Below are 13,563 nucleotides of genomic sequence, written 5' to 3' on the forward strand. Positions count from 1 at the left end.
ACGTTAAGTCCTAGGTACAGACTTAAAGAGGTTATCGGCTGAGGCCTGGAAGGACATTTGGGGTAAAAGGTACACTCTTATTTCCAGAAAGAGGATGGGCGTGGTGGCGCGCTGAGTGGAGTGTGCTGGCAGCAGAGCATCCTTGCAGCCTGATAGCGCGTCCGGGGACTATAGCGAGGCCCAGGTCAGGAGGACCAGCGGCTGCCGCAGCTGCGCACTGACGCGACCTGAGGGCTGATTTGCATGTCTCCGCCTTTACGAAGAGCTGGTTGGGGCGCCTGGTCTGACATCGCGCGCCGATTGGCTGTGCGGGCCGCCGGTCAGGCCCGAGAGCGGACGGTTCCTACTGCGGCGGGGCACCGGCTTGGTTCCCGCGTCCGTCCGCACTCCCGCTGCTCCGGGCCCAGCCCCGGCTTGGCTCGGCCGGGCCTCAGCCCCCCAGCGAAGGCGCCGCTGCCGCCTGGACCACTCTCAGGGTCATGAGGAGGCGGCGGCAGCCACTGCGGCCGGCGTCAAGGTGACTGGCCCGGACTGCGGCGGCAGCGCGAGCGGGCGGAGAGAGAGGCGCCCGCGGGGCGGGGCCCTGAGGGCCGGACCGGAGGGAGCTGCAGGTGCGGGGGGCGGGACCCGGAGGGGCAGCTGGGGCCGGGGAGGGGCTTGGGTGCGGGAGGCGGGGCCGGGACATGTGGAAGGGGGGCTGCGTCCCGCAGGGCTAGGGGCTTTGCGGCCAGCTGGGCTCGGGGCCCCAGGTGCCCTGGTCCCAGTCGGTGCGGAGGTGGCGGTGGAGAGAGGCCGCAGGCTCAGGGGGTGGGGCTGAGGAGGCGGTTAGGCGGGGCCCCGGGACTGCAGGTTTGCGGTTGGGAGGGGGGCTGCAAGGTGAGGCCAAAGTGGCTGGAGAGGTGGGGCCCGAGGAAAATACAGGTGCAAGAGGGCGGATCTAGGGAGACCTTCAGGGGCGGGGCCCACAGTGATTGCAGGTCCGGAAGCGGGGCCACAGGTGAGGAGCGGGCGGAGGTCGAATGGTCGCTGGAGAAGGGAAGGCCGCCCGCTCCGCTGATCGGGGGGGCTTTGAATGGGGGTGGGAGCTTTGAGGTCTGCGAGGATTCTAGAGGCTTCCAGGGTTGCCACTGGACGGGGAAGGGCCGACCAGGTCTGCTTGAGTCTCTTTTGACTCGGAGTTGGATCTCAACTACCCTGGCTACTAGGCCAGCTGCCTCTTCGCTGACTGCCATGCAAGACTCTAAGTAGGGCGCTCTTGTTTTCGCATCTCAGGCGTTCCTTTTTGCTCTTGCGCGGGACATGACTGGATAGGGTTTGGGATTGACTTTTATTAGGTGATAGGCCGTTTCGAGTAATGAAGAATAGTTAGCGTGAAGATTAAGGCTTGTTGGTTCCTGATGCCGCTGCAAACCTTAACAGCGCTTATCTCAAAAATAATGAAACGGTAGCCTGGTGAGAAAGAAGAGCAGGAATCAGGCTTTTGGTTGTGTTACCTGGAGTTGAAGGTGTCTTTCATCTCTCTGAGCTTTGTCTCCTCCTTTGCAAAACGAGCATAATGGTACCTGCCCCATGTGCCTCCAGAAGCCTTGAGAGTATCCGATGAAACAATGCTTAATGAGCCAATTGTTGAATAGAGTTAAGTAGTCCTACCCTTCTTGTGTGGATGGACAGGTTGGATTCTGGGATTGGGAAATCGGAAGAGATTTAGTCAAGTGGTGAGAATGGGCTACGTTCCTGAAATTTGTGATGAGGTTTGTGACTGGGCTCCCCAAAAGATTCAGTCCTGTTTCAGATGGTGACTGCCCCTCCTTCTGAGGGAGCTATGGCAAATGGCAAGCAAAGCAACATTTGTTTGCTGACCTTTAGACCCCAACCCTAGTGAGGCCTCCGAGCTGAAGCATGAGATTTAGGCCTGAGCCTTGTGGAATTTCTTTCTCTATCCAAATAAGAGTCCCTATTTTATCACATTCCAGAAGGAAATCACCAAAGAGAAGGGAATGCCAGAACTTCATTAGTTTCCCACAGGGACAGAGAGAAGGAAGCAAGATGATGGGGCGTTCTGTTCAGAAGAGTGTCCCATACCCATATGTGTGACTCAAGACCCACTGCGTCTGCTCATTAGAAGTTTGACCAGTCAGAATGATATTTCCTCCTACTTGCATTGTGTGGACAGAAAAGAAGTGGGAGGGAGAGGCTTATTCTCTCCTAGCCTGCATTTTTGTCCACTTCAGAAGCTCTGAGGCTTATGGGGATCATACAACATGGTGCTGGCTTCCAGCTTCCCTCACTACCTCAGGCTGGTGCGGTGGTGACTCAGTGGCACCATAGAGATGGCCTCTCAGGAATAGGCCCTTATGGGTCTTGTGCTTGTGTGGTAATTTTCCTGAGGGTCTAGAAGTGTCATGTGTGAGTTGTTCCATTCTGTCTTGATGGAATGGGGCCTCATATGCACAGGTCTGAAACCATGTAAATGGCTTTCAGAGACTTCTGCCATCTGGGTAACCATTATGCTCTCTAGGTTAAACAGAAAAGCCAAAATTTGGTGGTAAAGAAAAGATAGAACATGTATTGATAATGAGGGGGACTGGCTTTTTGATTTGTTATTATTAGAGTGGCAACATTCAGGGTTAAGAAATAAACTGCATGAATGGGAAATATTGCATCCAAAGCTCTTTGTGATCTGGCCTTTACAGTGTTCTGGGGATGAATAAGAACTCTGACTGGAAAATCGGACAGGTCTGCGTTTGAGGACTCACCTCCTGGCTATGTGAACCAAAACCAGTTTCTTACTTTCTCAGAGCTTTGGTTTCCTTATTTGTAAAGCAGGGTTAATCATGTTCACCTTGTGAGGTTATTGCGAAGAATAAATGAGACTAGATATGGGAAAGTACTTAATGTTAGGATCCCTTTCTGCCTCTCCCTTCCCACCCAGCTTTCAACATGAGCAACTCAGAACAACATGTGGCATATGAGGAGTGTTGGACTGGAAATGCTGGGACCTTCACTTTTCTTAGCTAAGTGAGGAGGGCCTTAAACCATGCCATCACCAAGAGTCATCCCAGCCCTGGCGTGCTGATTAGCATGCTGCCATATTTTCTTGAAAAGGAGGAGGAAGGAAACTAATCGCCTGTTTAGCATAATAGGTAGTCAATAAGTACTTGTTGAAGGAACTGATGAAGGACTTTAGGAAGAAAGTGTGGTCGATTATTCCTATTGCTTGTGTGTATGTATGTTGTATTTGTACCTTCAAAATGCATTTTATTTATTGCACAAAAATATTGTAACATCATTAGTGAAATTAGTGAATTTCAACATGAAAAACAAAAATTGTTTCACAGTCCTGCATCACCACAAATTAAGTAATCCAGTTTTTGTTCATGAATGTACATTATTTTTCCTTGTTGTAATCACATATATGTGAGCATGTGGAAAGGCCTGGTGATAAATGGTTTCTTTAAAGGATATTTTAATTTTCTTTTTCTTTTTTGATTTTTAACTTTTTTTATTGTATAGTATAACATATATACAAAGCAAAGAAATAAAAAAAGCAATAGTTTTGAAAGCACTCTTCAACAGGTGGTTACAGGACAGATCCTAGGGTTTGTCATGGGCTACCATATGATCCTCTTCTTATTCTTCCTTCTAGCTGCTCCAGAATATGGGAGGCTAGAGGACTTAAATACTTTTTTATCATCACAATTGACTTTTTTTCCTTCTTTTTTTTTTATAAAAAACTTTTTTTTATTGTATAGTATAACATACATACAAAGCAAAGAAATAAAAAAGCAATAGTTTCAAAGCACTTTTCAACAAGTAGTTACAGGACAGATCCCAGAGTTTGTCATGGGCTACCATATGACCCTCTTCTTATTTTTCCTTCTAGCTACTCCAGAATATAGGAGGCTAGAGGGTTTAAATATTTTTTTATCATCACAATCAACTTTTTTTCTTCTTTTTTTTGTGAACAATAAAATATGTACAAAAAAGCTATAAATTTCAAAGTAAAATGCCACAATTGTTGTAGAACATATTTCAGACTTTGACACGGGTTACAATTTCACAATTTTAGGTTTTTACTTCTAGATTCTCTAAAATACTGGAGAGTAAAAGAAATATCAATTTAATGATTCAGCATTCATATTCATTTGTTAGATGAATATGTGTCTTCTATGTATAGCTCTACCATTACCTTTGATCTTTCCATCCCTCTCTTTAGGGGTGTTTGGGCTATGGCAATTCTAAATTTTTCGTACTGGAAAGGTCTGTCACTAATATGGGATAGGGAGATGGAACTATCTGATGTTCTGGAGAGGCTGGGTAGGTTTCAGGACTTATCTGGACCAGGGACCCATCTGGAGGTTGTAGGTTTCTGGAAAGTTACTCTAGTGCCTGGAGCCCTTGTGGAATCTTACATAATGCTCTAGGTGTTCTTTAGGATTGACTTGAATGGTGCTGGTTGGGGGTTTGCAGGTTATGATAGGTAGCAAGGTCTAACAAGCTTGCATAAGAGCAACCTCCCGAGTAGCCTCTCAACTCTATTTGAACTCTTTCTGCCATTGGTACTTTATTAATTGCACTTCTTTTCCCCCTTCTGGTCAGGATGGAATTGTTGATCCCATGGTGCCAGGTCTGGATTCATCCATGGGAGTCATCTCCCACACCACCAGGGAAGCTTTCACCCCTGGATGTCATGTCCCACGTAGGGCGGAGGGCAATGATTTCGCTTGTAGGGTTGGGCTTAGAGAGAGTGAGGCCACATCTGAACAACAAAAGAGATCCTCCAGAAGTAACTCTTAGGCATACCTATAGGTAGTCTAAGCTTCTCTGCTACCTACATAAGCTTCACAATAGTAAGCCTCAAGATCAAGGGCATGGCCTGTTGATTTGGGTATCCCTAAAGTTTGACACAGTATCAGGGAATTCCCTGATGGTGAGGTTTAGTAGTTCCATATTCTTTCTCCCATCCCTCAGGGGATAATTTTTTTTTTTTAGAAGTTAAAAAAAAAAAGGCAAATAGTTCAAAGGGGAATAAATTGAAAAGTATTTTTTTCATCTCAAGATGCCCTAGGGGCAACTGCTATTTCCAGTTTCTTGTTTATTATATAATCTCATATTTACATATGAATAGTGTCATATGTATATATATATCTGCTTTTCTCCTTAATTTTTTACTTAATATATATTAGAAAATGTTCCATATTGGTACATACAGTTCCTCCTTAATAAATACTTTTGATTGTTATTGTAAGCACAGTTTTATGTCCTGACACCCCCTCCTCCATGATGTTTACTTAGTAATAGTTAGCAATCATTATTTAGAAGAAGAATGAGATATCCCTTGTTTTCCTCTACAAAAGAGTTGGCTTTGGTCCCAGTGAACAACAGATTATCTGGATATGAGGCGGAGAACAGGAATAAAAAGGAAAATGAATTTGTTCACTAGTAGCTGTGAACTGATTTTCTGTTCTGCCCATGATTCAAAGTCCAGCTCTGTCACTTACTGGCTGTATGACTTGTGACAATTTACTTAATCTCTCTGTGTCTCAGTGTTCTTATCTGTAAAGTGGATGATAATAATAAGATTTCCTCTTTGGATGTTTTCTCTGGAATCTAAAGTAGTAGTAATGGTGCTAGTTGGGTGGTGAAGGTGTTGGGCAAGGTGTCCAAGAAATCTGCACTGAAGTTACAAAGTGCTCAAGGAATCCTTGGGACATTCCTCACAGGCACTCTTAGGCTATGCCTTGTGTCTCCTCCCCACTGTTCTCCCTGCCTTTTTCGCCCGGAGTTCATCTCACACTGATCAATTCCATGGGTTTACCCTAAGGAAGGGCACTTGTTAGACTTATCTCACTTGTACCTACGGAGGAGAACAGAGACCATGAAGACCCAGAACAGCAAATCATTCCATGGTTTTTCTGCAGAGCTTTTGAATCCATTGTGTTTTATATTTTTATTATTTATTTATTTATTTTTGCATGGGCAGGCACCGGAAATCGAACCTGGGTTTCTGGCAGGGCAGGCGAGAACTCTGCCTACTGAGCCACCCTGGCCTGCCCATTGTGTTGTTTTTTTGCAAGAGATTCATCTTATGGGCATCAGAGAGTGGATAGGGTGGTGCTTAAAGCATAGAGTCTGGCATCAGACATATGGGGATTTATGTCCTGACTCTACCACATATAAGTCTTGTGACTTTGGGAAAGTGACCACTCCTCTGTTTCTTCATTTGTAGAAGTATGATAATACTTACCTCCAGTGGTTTTTAAAAGAAGGCAAGGAAATGATGTGGTACAAACTTAGCATAGTACTTGTATATCATGAGCCCCTTTAACATTAAAGGGTTTTAGGGATGTTTTCTTTGTTGGTGTTTGGCTTTTGTGGGTATTAATTTATTGTGTATAGAAGTTCTATGAGTTATTGCATAAGGAATATATAAAACTCAGATGAACTTGTCCATAGGGACTGGCAAGAGCATCCAGGATGACTCATTTTGAGGTGGGATAACAGATGGGAGGGTTGGTTCCCACAAAGACAGTAGGGTACTGGTGAGGGAGAGGGTGGTATCACCCTGGGGACCAGGTCTCTGTCTCAAACTGGTCCAGAAATTGGAGGCTGGTGTCCCAAGTTCTTTCTGTTTCCTTTTCTGTGATTCTGTGTTAATGAGGGGTCTTTAATATGAACTAATGTAACATAATAGTTTTCCTCTTTAGAATTTAAATATTTTTATTATAAAGTTTTATTTTAAGATAAAGTCAATTACTTGAGTAATAATAAGAAAACTTAAATGTTTGGCTTTCACATTCAAGAGTTTCTTTGAAAGTTGTCTTATTAAAGATGAATGGAGGAATAATGACTGTAATTAAATCCTTATTTATTAGCTATAATGATTCTCACCTGCTTTTGTATATACCTGTTAAGGGAAATCTGTGCTTTTGGTATATTTCTGAATAATTAAATATTTATGAAAAACAAGTTAATAAATTCAGAAAAATTTGCTGTGTCTCTTTTTGTGGCCATAAGGTTTGTTATGTGGAATTTGTGACTTTCACTATTTTAAGATATTTCTTATCTTGTGTCCTTTCTGTAACCCCCTCATCCACCTCATTTGGCACCATGTCCTCAATACTTTCAGTCCACTAGAATTTATAGATTGTTCCCACATTGGGCTTTCACAGCACTCTGCACACTGACCTAGCATGTGGCTATGATGACTTCCTTGTGACTCTCTCATTAGACATTGCAGAGCAAGAGTCTGCATTTGTTCTTCTCACCATATTTTGGGCCTAGCCCAGGACTAGTACAGGGCAGCCAGAATTTTTGAGCACATCATTCCCTCTACTTAAAGCCCTTCATGGCTTCTAATTTCTCTTAGAAAAAAGGCCAAGCCATTAGCCTGGCTTGTAAGCTCTGCATAGTCTGGGCTTGGCTCACTTCTCCAGCTTCATTTTGTATAACTCTCTCCTCTTGGCCTTCTTAACTCCAGCCCATTATTCAACTCTCAGCTCCATTGTCACTTCCTTGGGGAGATTTCTGAGCTGTTCTATATTAGGGTCCTTCATGATAGAACCGGGTTTCCTTCCTTCAGAACCCTGACCCCAGGGTGTAACTATAATATGTTCTTTTTTGGTGTGTGTACTTTTTTTTTTAATTAAAGAAGTTGTAGGTTTACAGAAAAGTCATGCATAAAACATAGAGTTCCTATATACCACCTGTGATGGTCAGGTTCATGTGTCAACTTAGCCATGTGTTGGTGCCCAGTTGTCTGGTTGGGCAAGCACTGGCCTGCTGGTTGCTGTGAGGACATTTCATGGACTTAAATCATGACCACATTGGCAGCATTCATAGCTGCTTGCAAATGCAATGAGTGAGTCTTAATATAATTACCAGAAGGCTTTTAAGAAGGATTCAGAAGAATGAATCATTTTTTTCTGCTCCAGCCAGCCACCCTCTCCTGAGAGTTCATTGAGGCTGTTCATTGGAGCTGCCAGCTTATGGCCTGCCCCACAAATCTTGAACTCTTATATCCCCACTGTTACATGAGATGCTTTTATAAATTTTGTTTTTATGAATATCTCCCCTGATTCTATTTCTCTAGAGAAACCTAGCTAATATACCACCCTATTATTAACACTTTGCATTAGTGTAGTACATTTGTTGCAATTTATGAAAGAACATATTTATAATTGTACTATTAACTAGTCCATGGCTTATGGTTCACTGTTTGTGTTGTACAGTCCTATTGATTTAAAAAAATTTATTCTAGTGACATATATACAATCTAAAATTTCCCCTTTTAACCACATTCAAATATATATATTTCAGTGCTGTTAATTATGTTCACAATGTTGTGCTACCAATTACCACCATCCGTTACCAAAACTTTTCCATCACTCCAAACAGAAACTCATTATATGCTTTTTAGTGTGATTGTTGGTTATGTTTGTCTTCCCTGATGTAGGTTAATGCAGCCCCCTGTTGGGTCCCCTTTGCCTAGTATAGTATGGGTATATAGTGGGTGATCCATAAATATTTGTTGAATGAACAGAAGTAAATGGTGAATGTCAGGTGCTTGATTTGAATCTATAAAATGAGAACATGGATTGGATCTGAGGTCCCTTGCATCATAAAGGATATCATTAAGTACGACACTTAACACCTCTTAACATCTGTTATTTCATCCTTATGCTGATTCTTCAGGGATAATGGCTTTGATGTGCAGAGAGAAATTCTCTGAGTAAGCTCAGAGAACTGTCGGAAGTATAGCTATGGTAGAACTTAGGGCTGAGAGATTCTTGGTACCCAGTTTATCAATATAAGCATTAATACTAGTGGAACTGTTGTGAGAGGAGCCTGGTATTAATAGAGAGATCATTGGATATGAAGCCAGTGTATCAATTTGTTTTAAGACAACTGTTTTCCAAATAACGGGAATATCCCTGCTATGAGTGCCTTCTTTTTTTCAGTTTGAAAGCCTGTTTGAGAAGCCATTTTTAAGATTTGAGAATGTTTTATGGGTATTAAGTCAGAATAAAGAGACCTGGGTGATATTCTTCATTTTTCCCTGTCCTGCCAGATCTATTTGCCTGCCAGTCCATCCAAAAGACAAATCCAGTGCTTGTTATCTTGTAGTTTACTAGTCTAGTAACAAAGTTAAATAAATATAAAAATAATGTACAAATAATAACAAATAAGTTTACAAAAATTTAATTACAGTTCTGATGATAGCTACAAAAGAGAAGTACAAGGTACTAAGAGGCCATAAAGAAGATGGTCTTGCCTGGCTAGGAGGGTCAAAGGCAGCTTTCCAGAGGAAAGGGCTTTCAAGCTGACATCTGTAGGACAAATTGCAGTTAGGCAGGTGAAGAGGTGAAACTGCATCTGTAATGGTCCTAGCTGAGAAAGGGCATAGTAAATTCAAGGAAGTAACAGAAAGTCAGCATGACTGGGTGCTGGGAACTAGCCAGAGACTAGTGTCCATTAACATTCAGTAGTTAACATTACTGAAATGTTACCTGCCATGATTTCCAAGGTAGCAGTTGACCTCATTTTTATTGCTTTAAAGATTGGTCTCTTTCTTCCTTGGTTACATAAGGGGATGGAAAGATACCTTGATTTCATTTGTGCTTTTCATTTGAGTAAAAATTTACTGAGCATATAACTGAGCTAGACGCTGCAGTTCTTTGTTTTAGGAGCCCCATAGCTTTGACAGATATGAGTAAATAAATAACTATAATGCAGTGTCAGGGTGTTACCATAATGGAAATAAAGTTTATGGGGCTGAATGAAGACTCACAGGATCTTATTGTTATTATTTTTTAATTTAAAAGTTTTTTTGAAATACCAAAAAACACCAAACAAATGCAAATTTTGATCATTCCGTTCTACATATGTAATCAGTAATTCACAATATCATCACATAGTTGCGTATTCATCATAATGATCATTTCGTGGAATATTTGCATCTATTCCGAAAAAGAAATAAAAAGAAAACAAAAAATTCACACATAACATACCCCCCTCCCCCTCACTGACCACCAGCATTTCACTCTTAAATTTATTTTAACATTTTTTTTTTTTTTTTTTTTTTAGACAGAGAGAAGGAAGGAAGGATAGAAGGAAGGAAGGAAGGAAGAAAGGGAAACATCTTCAAACATTTTCTTGTTTTATTGTATTCTGTTTCTCCGTTTTTGTTACATGGGCTGGGGCCGGGAATCGAACCGAGGTCCTCCGGCATAGCAGGCAAGCACTTTGCCCGCTGAGCCACCGCGGCCCGCCCTATTTTAACATTTGTTCCCCCTATTATTCATCTTTATTCTGTGTGTTTTAGTCATCTGTTGATAAGGTAGATAAATGGGGCATCAGACACAATCACACAGTCACATTGTGAAAGCTATATCATTATACAATCATCATCAGGAAACATGGCTACTGGAACACAGCTCCACATTTTCAGGCAGTTCCCTCCGGCCTCTCCACTACATCTTGACTAAGAAGGTGATATCCATTTAATGTGTAAGAATAACCTCCAGGATAACCTCTTGACTCTGTTTGGAATCTCTCAGCCATTGACATTTTATTTTGTCTCATTTCACTCTTCCCTCTTTTGGTCGAGAAGGTTTTCTCAATCCCCTGATGCTGAGTCTCAGCTCATTCTAGGCTTTTTCTCAATCCCTTGATGCTGAGTCTCAGCTTATTCTAGGATTTCTGTCCCATGTTGCCAGTAAGGTCCAGACCCCTGGGAGTCATGTCCCACCTAGACAGGTGGAGGGTGGTGAGTTTGCTTGTTGTGTTGGTTGGAGAGAGAGGCCACATCTGAGCAACAAAAGAGGTTCTCTTGGGGGTGACTCTTAGGCCTAATTTTAAGTAGGCTTGACCTTTCCTTTGTGGGGTTAAGTTTCATATGAACAAACCCCAAGATTGGGGGCCCAGCCTATAGCTTTGGTTGTCCACACTGCTTGTGAGAATATCAAGAATTCAGCTGGGGGGGGGTTGAATTTTCCCCCTTTCTCACCATTCCCCGAAGGGGACTTTGCAAATGCTTTTTTATTCACTTTTCAAATCACTCTGGGATTTGTCGGGGCATCACTATGGACAAACCAACAAAATCTGATGTCCTACTCAAGGTTCCATGTAATTATGGTGTTCAATTAAGCTGTCTTCTACATAAGTTATATTAGGAAATGCACTAGGCAAAATATAAATTTTGTACCAAACAAACATTTTTTGCTTTAGTCTCACACATAAGTTAAAATTTTAAAATATTAATTACCATCTATTTTCAGCACCCTGCAGTGCTGAATTCCTTTGTTCTTCCTCATGCAAAAACGTTTTTAAAATTTGTACATTTAGTCACTATCATTGTACACTCTAGGCATTCCTAGATTATATTATCTCATTCTTACTGCCTGTGTGTGTCTTTGGATAACTTACCTAAAGCCTTTGGGGCTCAATTTCCTCATTTTAAATGGATATGATAAAAGTACCCATTAGAGAATTATCATTATTATTATTATTATTATTATTTTTGCATGGGCAGGCACCAGGAATTGAGCCCGGGTATTGGCATGGCAGGCAGGAACTCTGCCTGCTGAGCCACAGTGGCCCATCCCCACTAGAGAATTATTGTAAGAATTCAGTGGAATGTTGCTGTGGATAAGATGCTTAGCAAAGTGTCTGACACAGAATAGAGGTTCATTAAATAAATGGTGATTTATATTATTTATCACTTGTATTTATTTAAGTGATTCCATCATTATCTGAGTACCACTGCAGATACCTCTAATATAATAAATGCTTCAATTAAGAAGGAAACTTCACAATAACAAGCTCAGTTATGCAACTATCATCATATGGGAGGGAAAACCAGATCCATTGGTAAAAAGATTGGGACACTGATCAGATGAGCATTGCAGTGGGGATTCACAGAAAACGTGATGGAAAATGAAAAAGCCCAAAGTCAGGAAGCTTTGATTACATGACTCTATTGGTTGTGAAGAAGAGAGACAAAAGGATTCTGAATCAACTACAGGAGGTGATAAATACAGAGTAGCACCAGCCTTATTCTTTAGCAATGGTATAAATTGTCACCACTTCTTCTGATTTTCCAAGTAGTTTAGTGGGTGGACATTGGAGGAGGTACGTCAGGGATTGTTAACCACTTTCTGAGTTTTTCTTTTTTAACCCCAAAATCTCATTTTTATGATGAGGCACAGTACGTGTTACAGAGTAGCCTTTTAATAAATATGTACTGACAGGATGGGATGAAATAAGTCAACCAGTCATTCAATTTCTGGCTCTTTCTGAGGAAGCCTAAATATAGTAATAGTTATTTATACCATGATCTCCAAATGTTGGTAAATATTGAATGAAACTCTAATGAGATGTTTTATAAAACTTGACTAAATAGTGATGTTCATTTGGAAAAATAAGTTGGTAAAAGTTAAGTTTTTTTAAAGGCAGTCACATGGCCTTCACTTTTCTAGATTTCTATTCATTTCAACAAATGTTTGAGTGCTTGCTGTGTATAAAGCACAGTGCTAGACCCTTTGGTTAGGGAATATAAAAATTAATATTTTTGTGTAACATTTTCTCATTTAACTCTATCATTCTCCCTGTCAGGGAGCCATTTCTTTAGGATCAACTGAGTGACAGAGAACCCCATATAATAAAGGTACAATAAAATAGAAGTTCCTCTATCATGTGTAAAAAGTCAGGAGAAAATCAGCTCAGATTAGTTATGGACTTGCAGGGTCAAAGACCCAGTCTCCTTCCATCTTGTTGTTCCATCATGAAGCAATCTTGGGAATGGCTTCTAAGTCCAAGATCCCTTCATTGCCTGGGATGGCTGCTGAAGCCTTTGAAGGCCACTTTCCAGAAATTGTACATGACCTTCCTTTTATCTTGTTGGCCTGATGTTGGTCATGTGGTCACTTCTAACAGTAAGGGAAGCTGGAAAATGTAATCAATATTCAGGGAAGTCATGAGTCCACTGAAGAACAAAAATTCTATTACTGAAGAAGGGAGTATGGTTATTGGGAGCTAATAGTCTCTGTCATACTGTTATTGACTTCGTTTAACAGATGTGGAATTTGAGGCTTATAGAGGTTAGATTAGCACACTTACATGACCTATAAGTGGTTGAGCCTTCACAACTTATTATAAAGCAATAATTTATTAATCTCGTATGGTTCTTGGATAAAAGTAGGAAAATAGATGAACAGAAGTGACTTAGTTGTTGACATCACAGGAGCTGAACTCATGAGACATCGGGAGTTACACAGCAGCAATAGAAGGAATGAATACTTATCACACTGCTGGGATAATTGGATTTCAATGTTGAAAAGAATTAAGAAGTAGAATCACATACTGCAACGAATTCCAGATGACTTTGAGTTAAAGGTGAGAGTTTGTATGCTAAACTTCATAATGAGATCTCAGAGAGGCAGGGTTACAGGATTGAGTGGGCAGGGGCTGATATTGGGAGGGAGAACTTTCCCTATCTATATGTTTTTTGTATTTTAAAATTTTAACAACTAGTACATATTGTTTTATAATAAAAATACTTCT

At 41.4% G+C, this 13,563-nt stretch overlaps 1 protein-coding gene across 20 annotated transcripts in view; it reads left to right on the forward strand.

The window, feature by feature from the left end:
• Positions 1–322: 322 nt before the first annotated feature.
• The window catches only part of RALGPS1 (Ral GEF with PH domain and SH3 binding motif 1), a 617,170-nt gene continuing 603,929 nt past the window's right edge, over positions 323–13,563 (forward strand). For 14 of the 20 annotated variants that reach the window (XR_013169371.1, XM_077145211.1, XM_077145224.1 and 11 more), the window contains exons 1-2: positions 516–611; positions 13,244–13,395. The gene's annotated coding sequence lies outside the window, so the exon portion shown is untranslated. Of the gene's footprint in view, positions 612–951; positions 998–10,915; positions 13,396–13,563 lie in introns of those variants that run through there. The other 6 variants (XM_077145203.1, XM_077145262.1, XM_077145266.1 and 3 more) reach the window with 6 other exon arrangements.

The sequence above is a fragment of the Tamandua tetradactyla genome, chromosome 2, assembly GCF_023851605.1.
Source record: "Tamandua tetradactyla isolate mTamTet1 chromosome 2, mTamTet1.pri, whole genome shotgun sequence".
Lineage (NCBI taxonomy): Eukaryota > Metazoa > Chordata > Mammalia > Pilosa > Myrmecophagidae > Tamandua > Tamandua tetradactyla.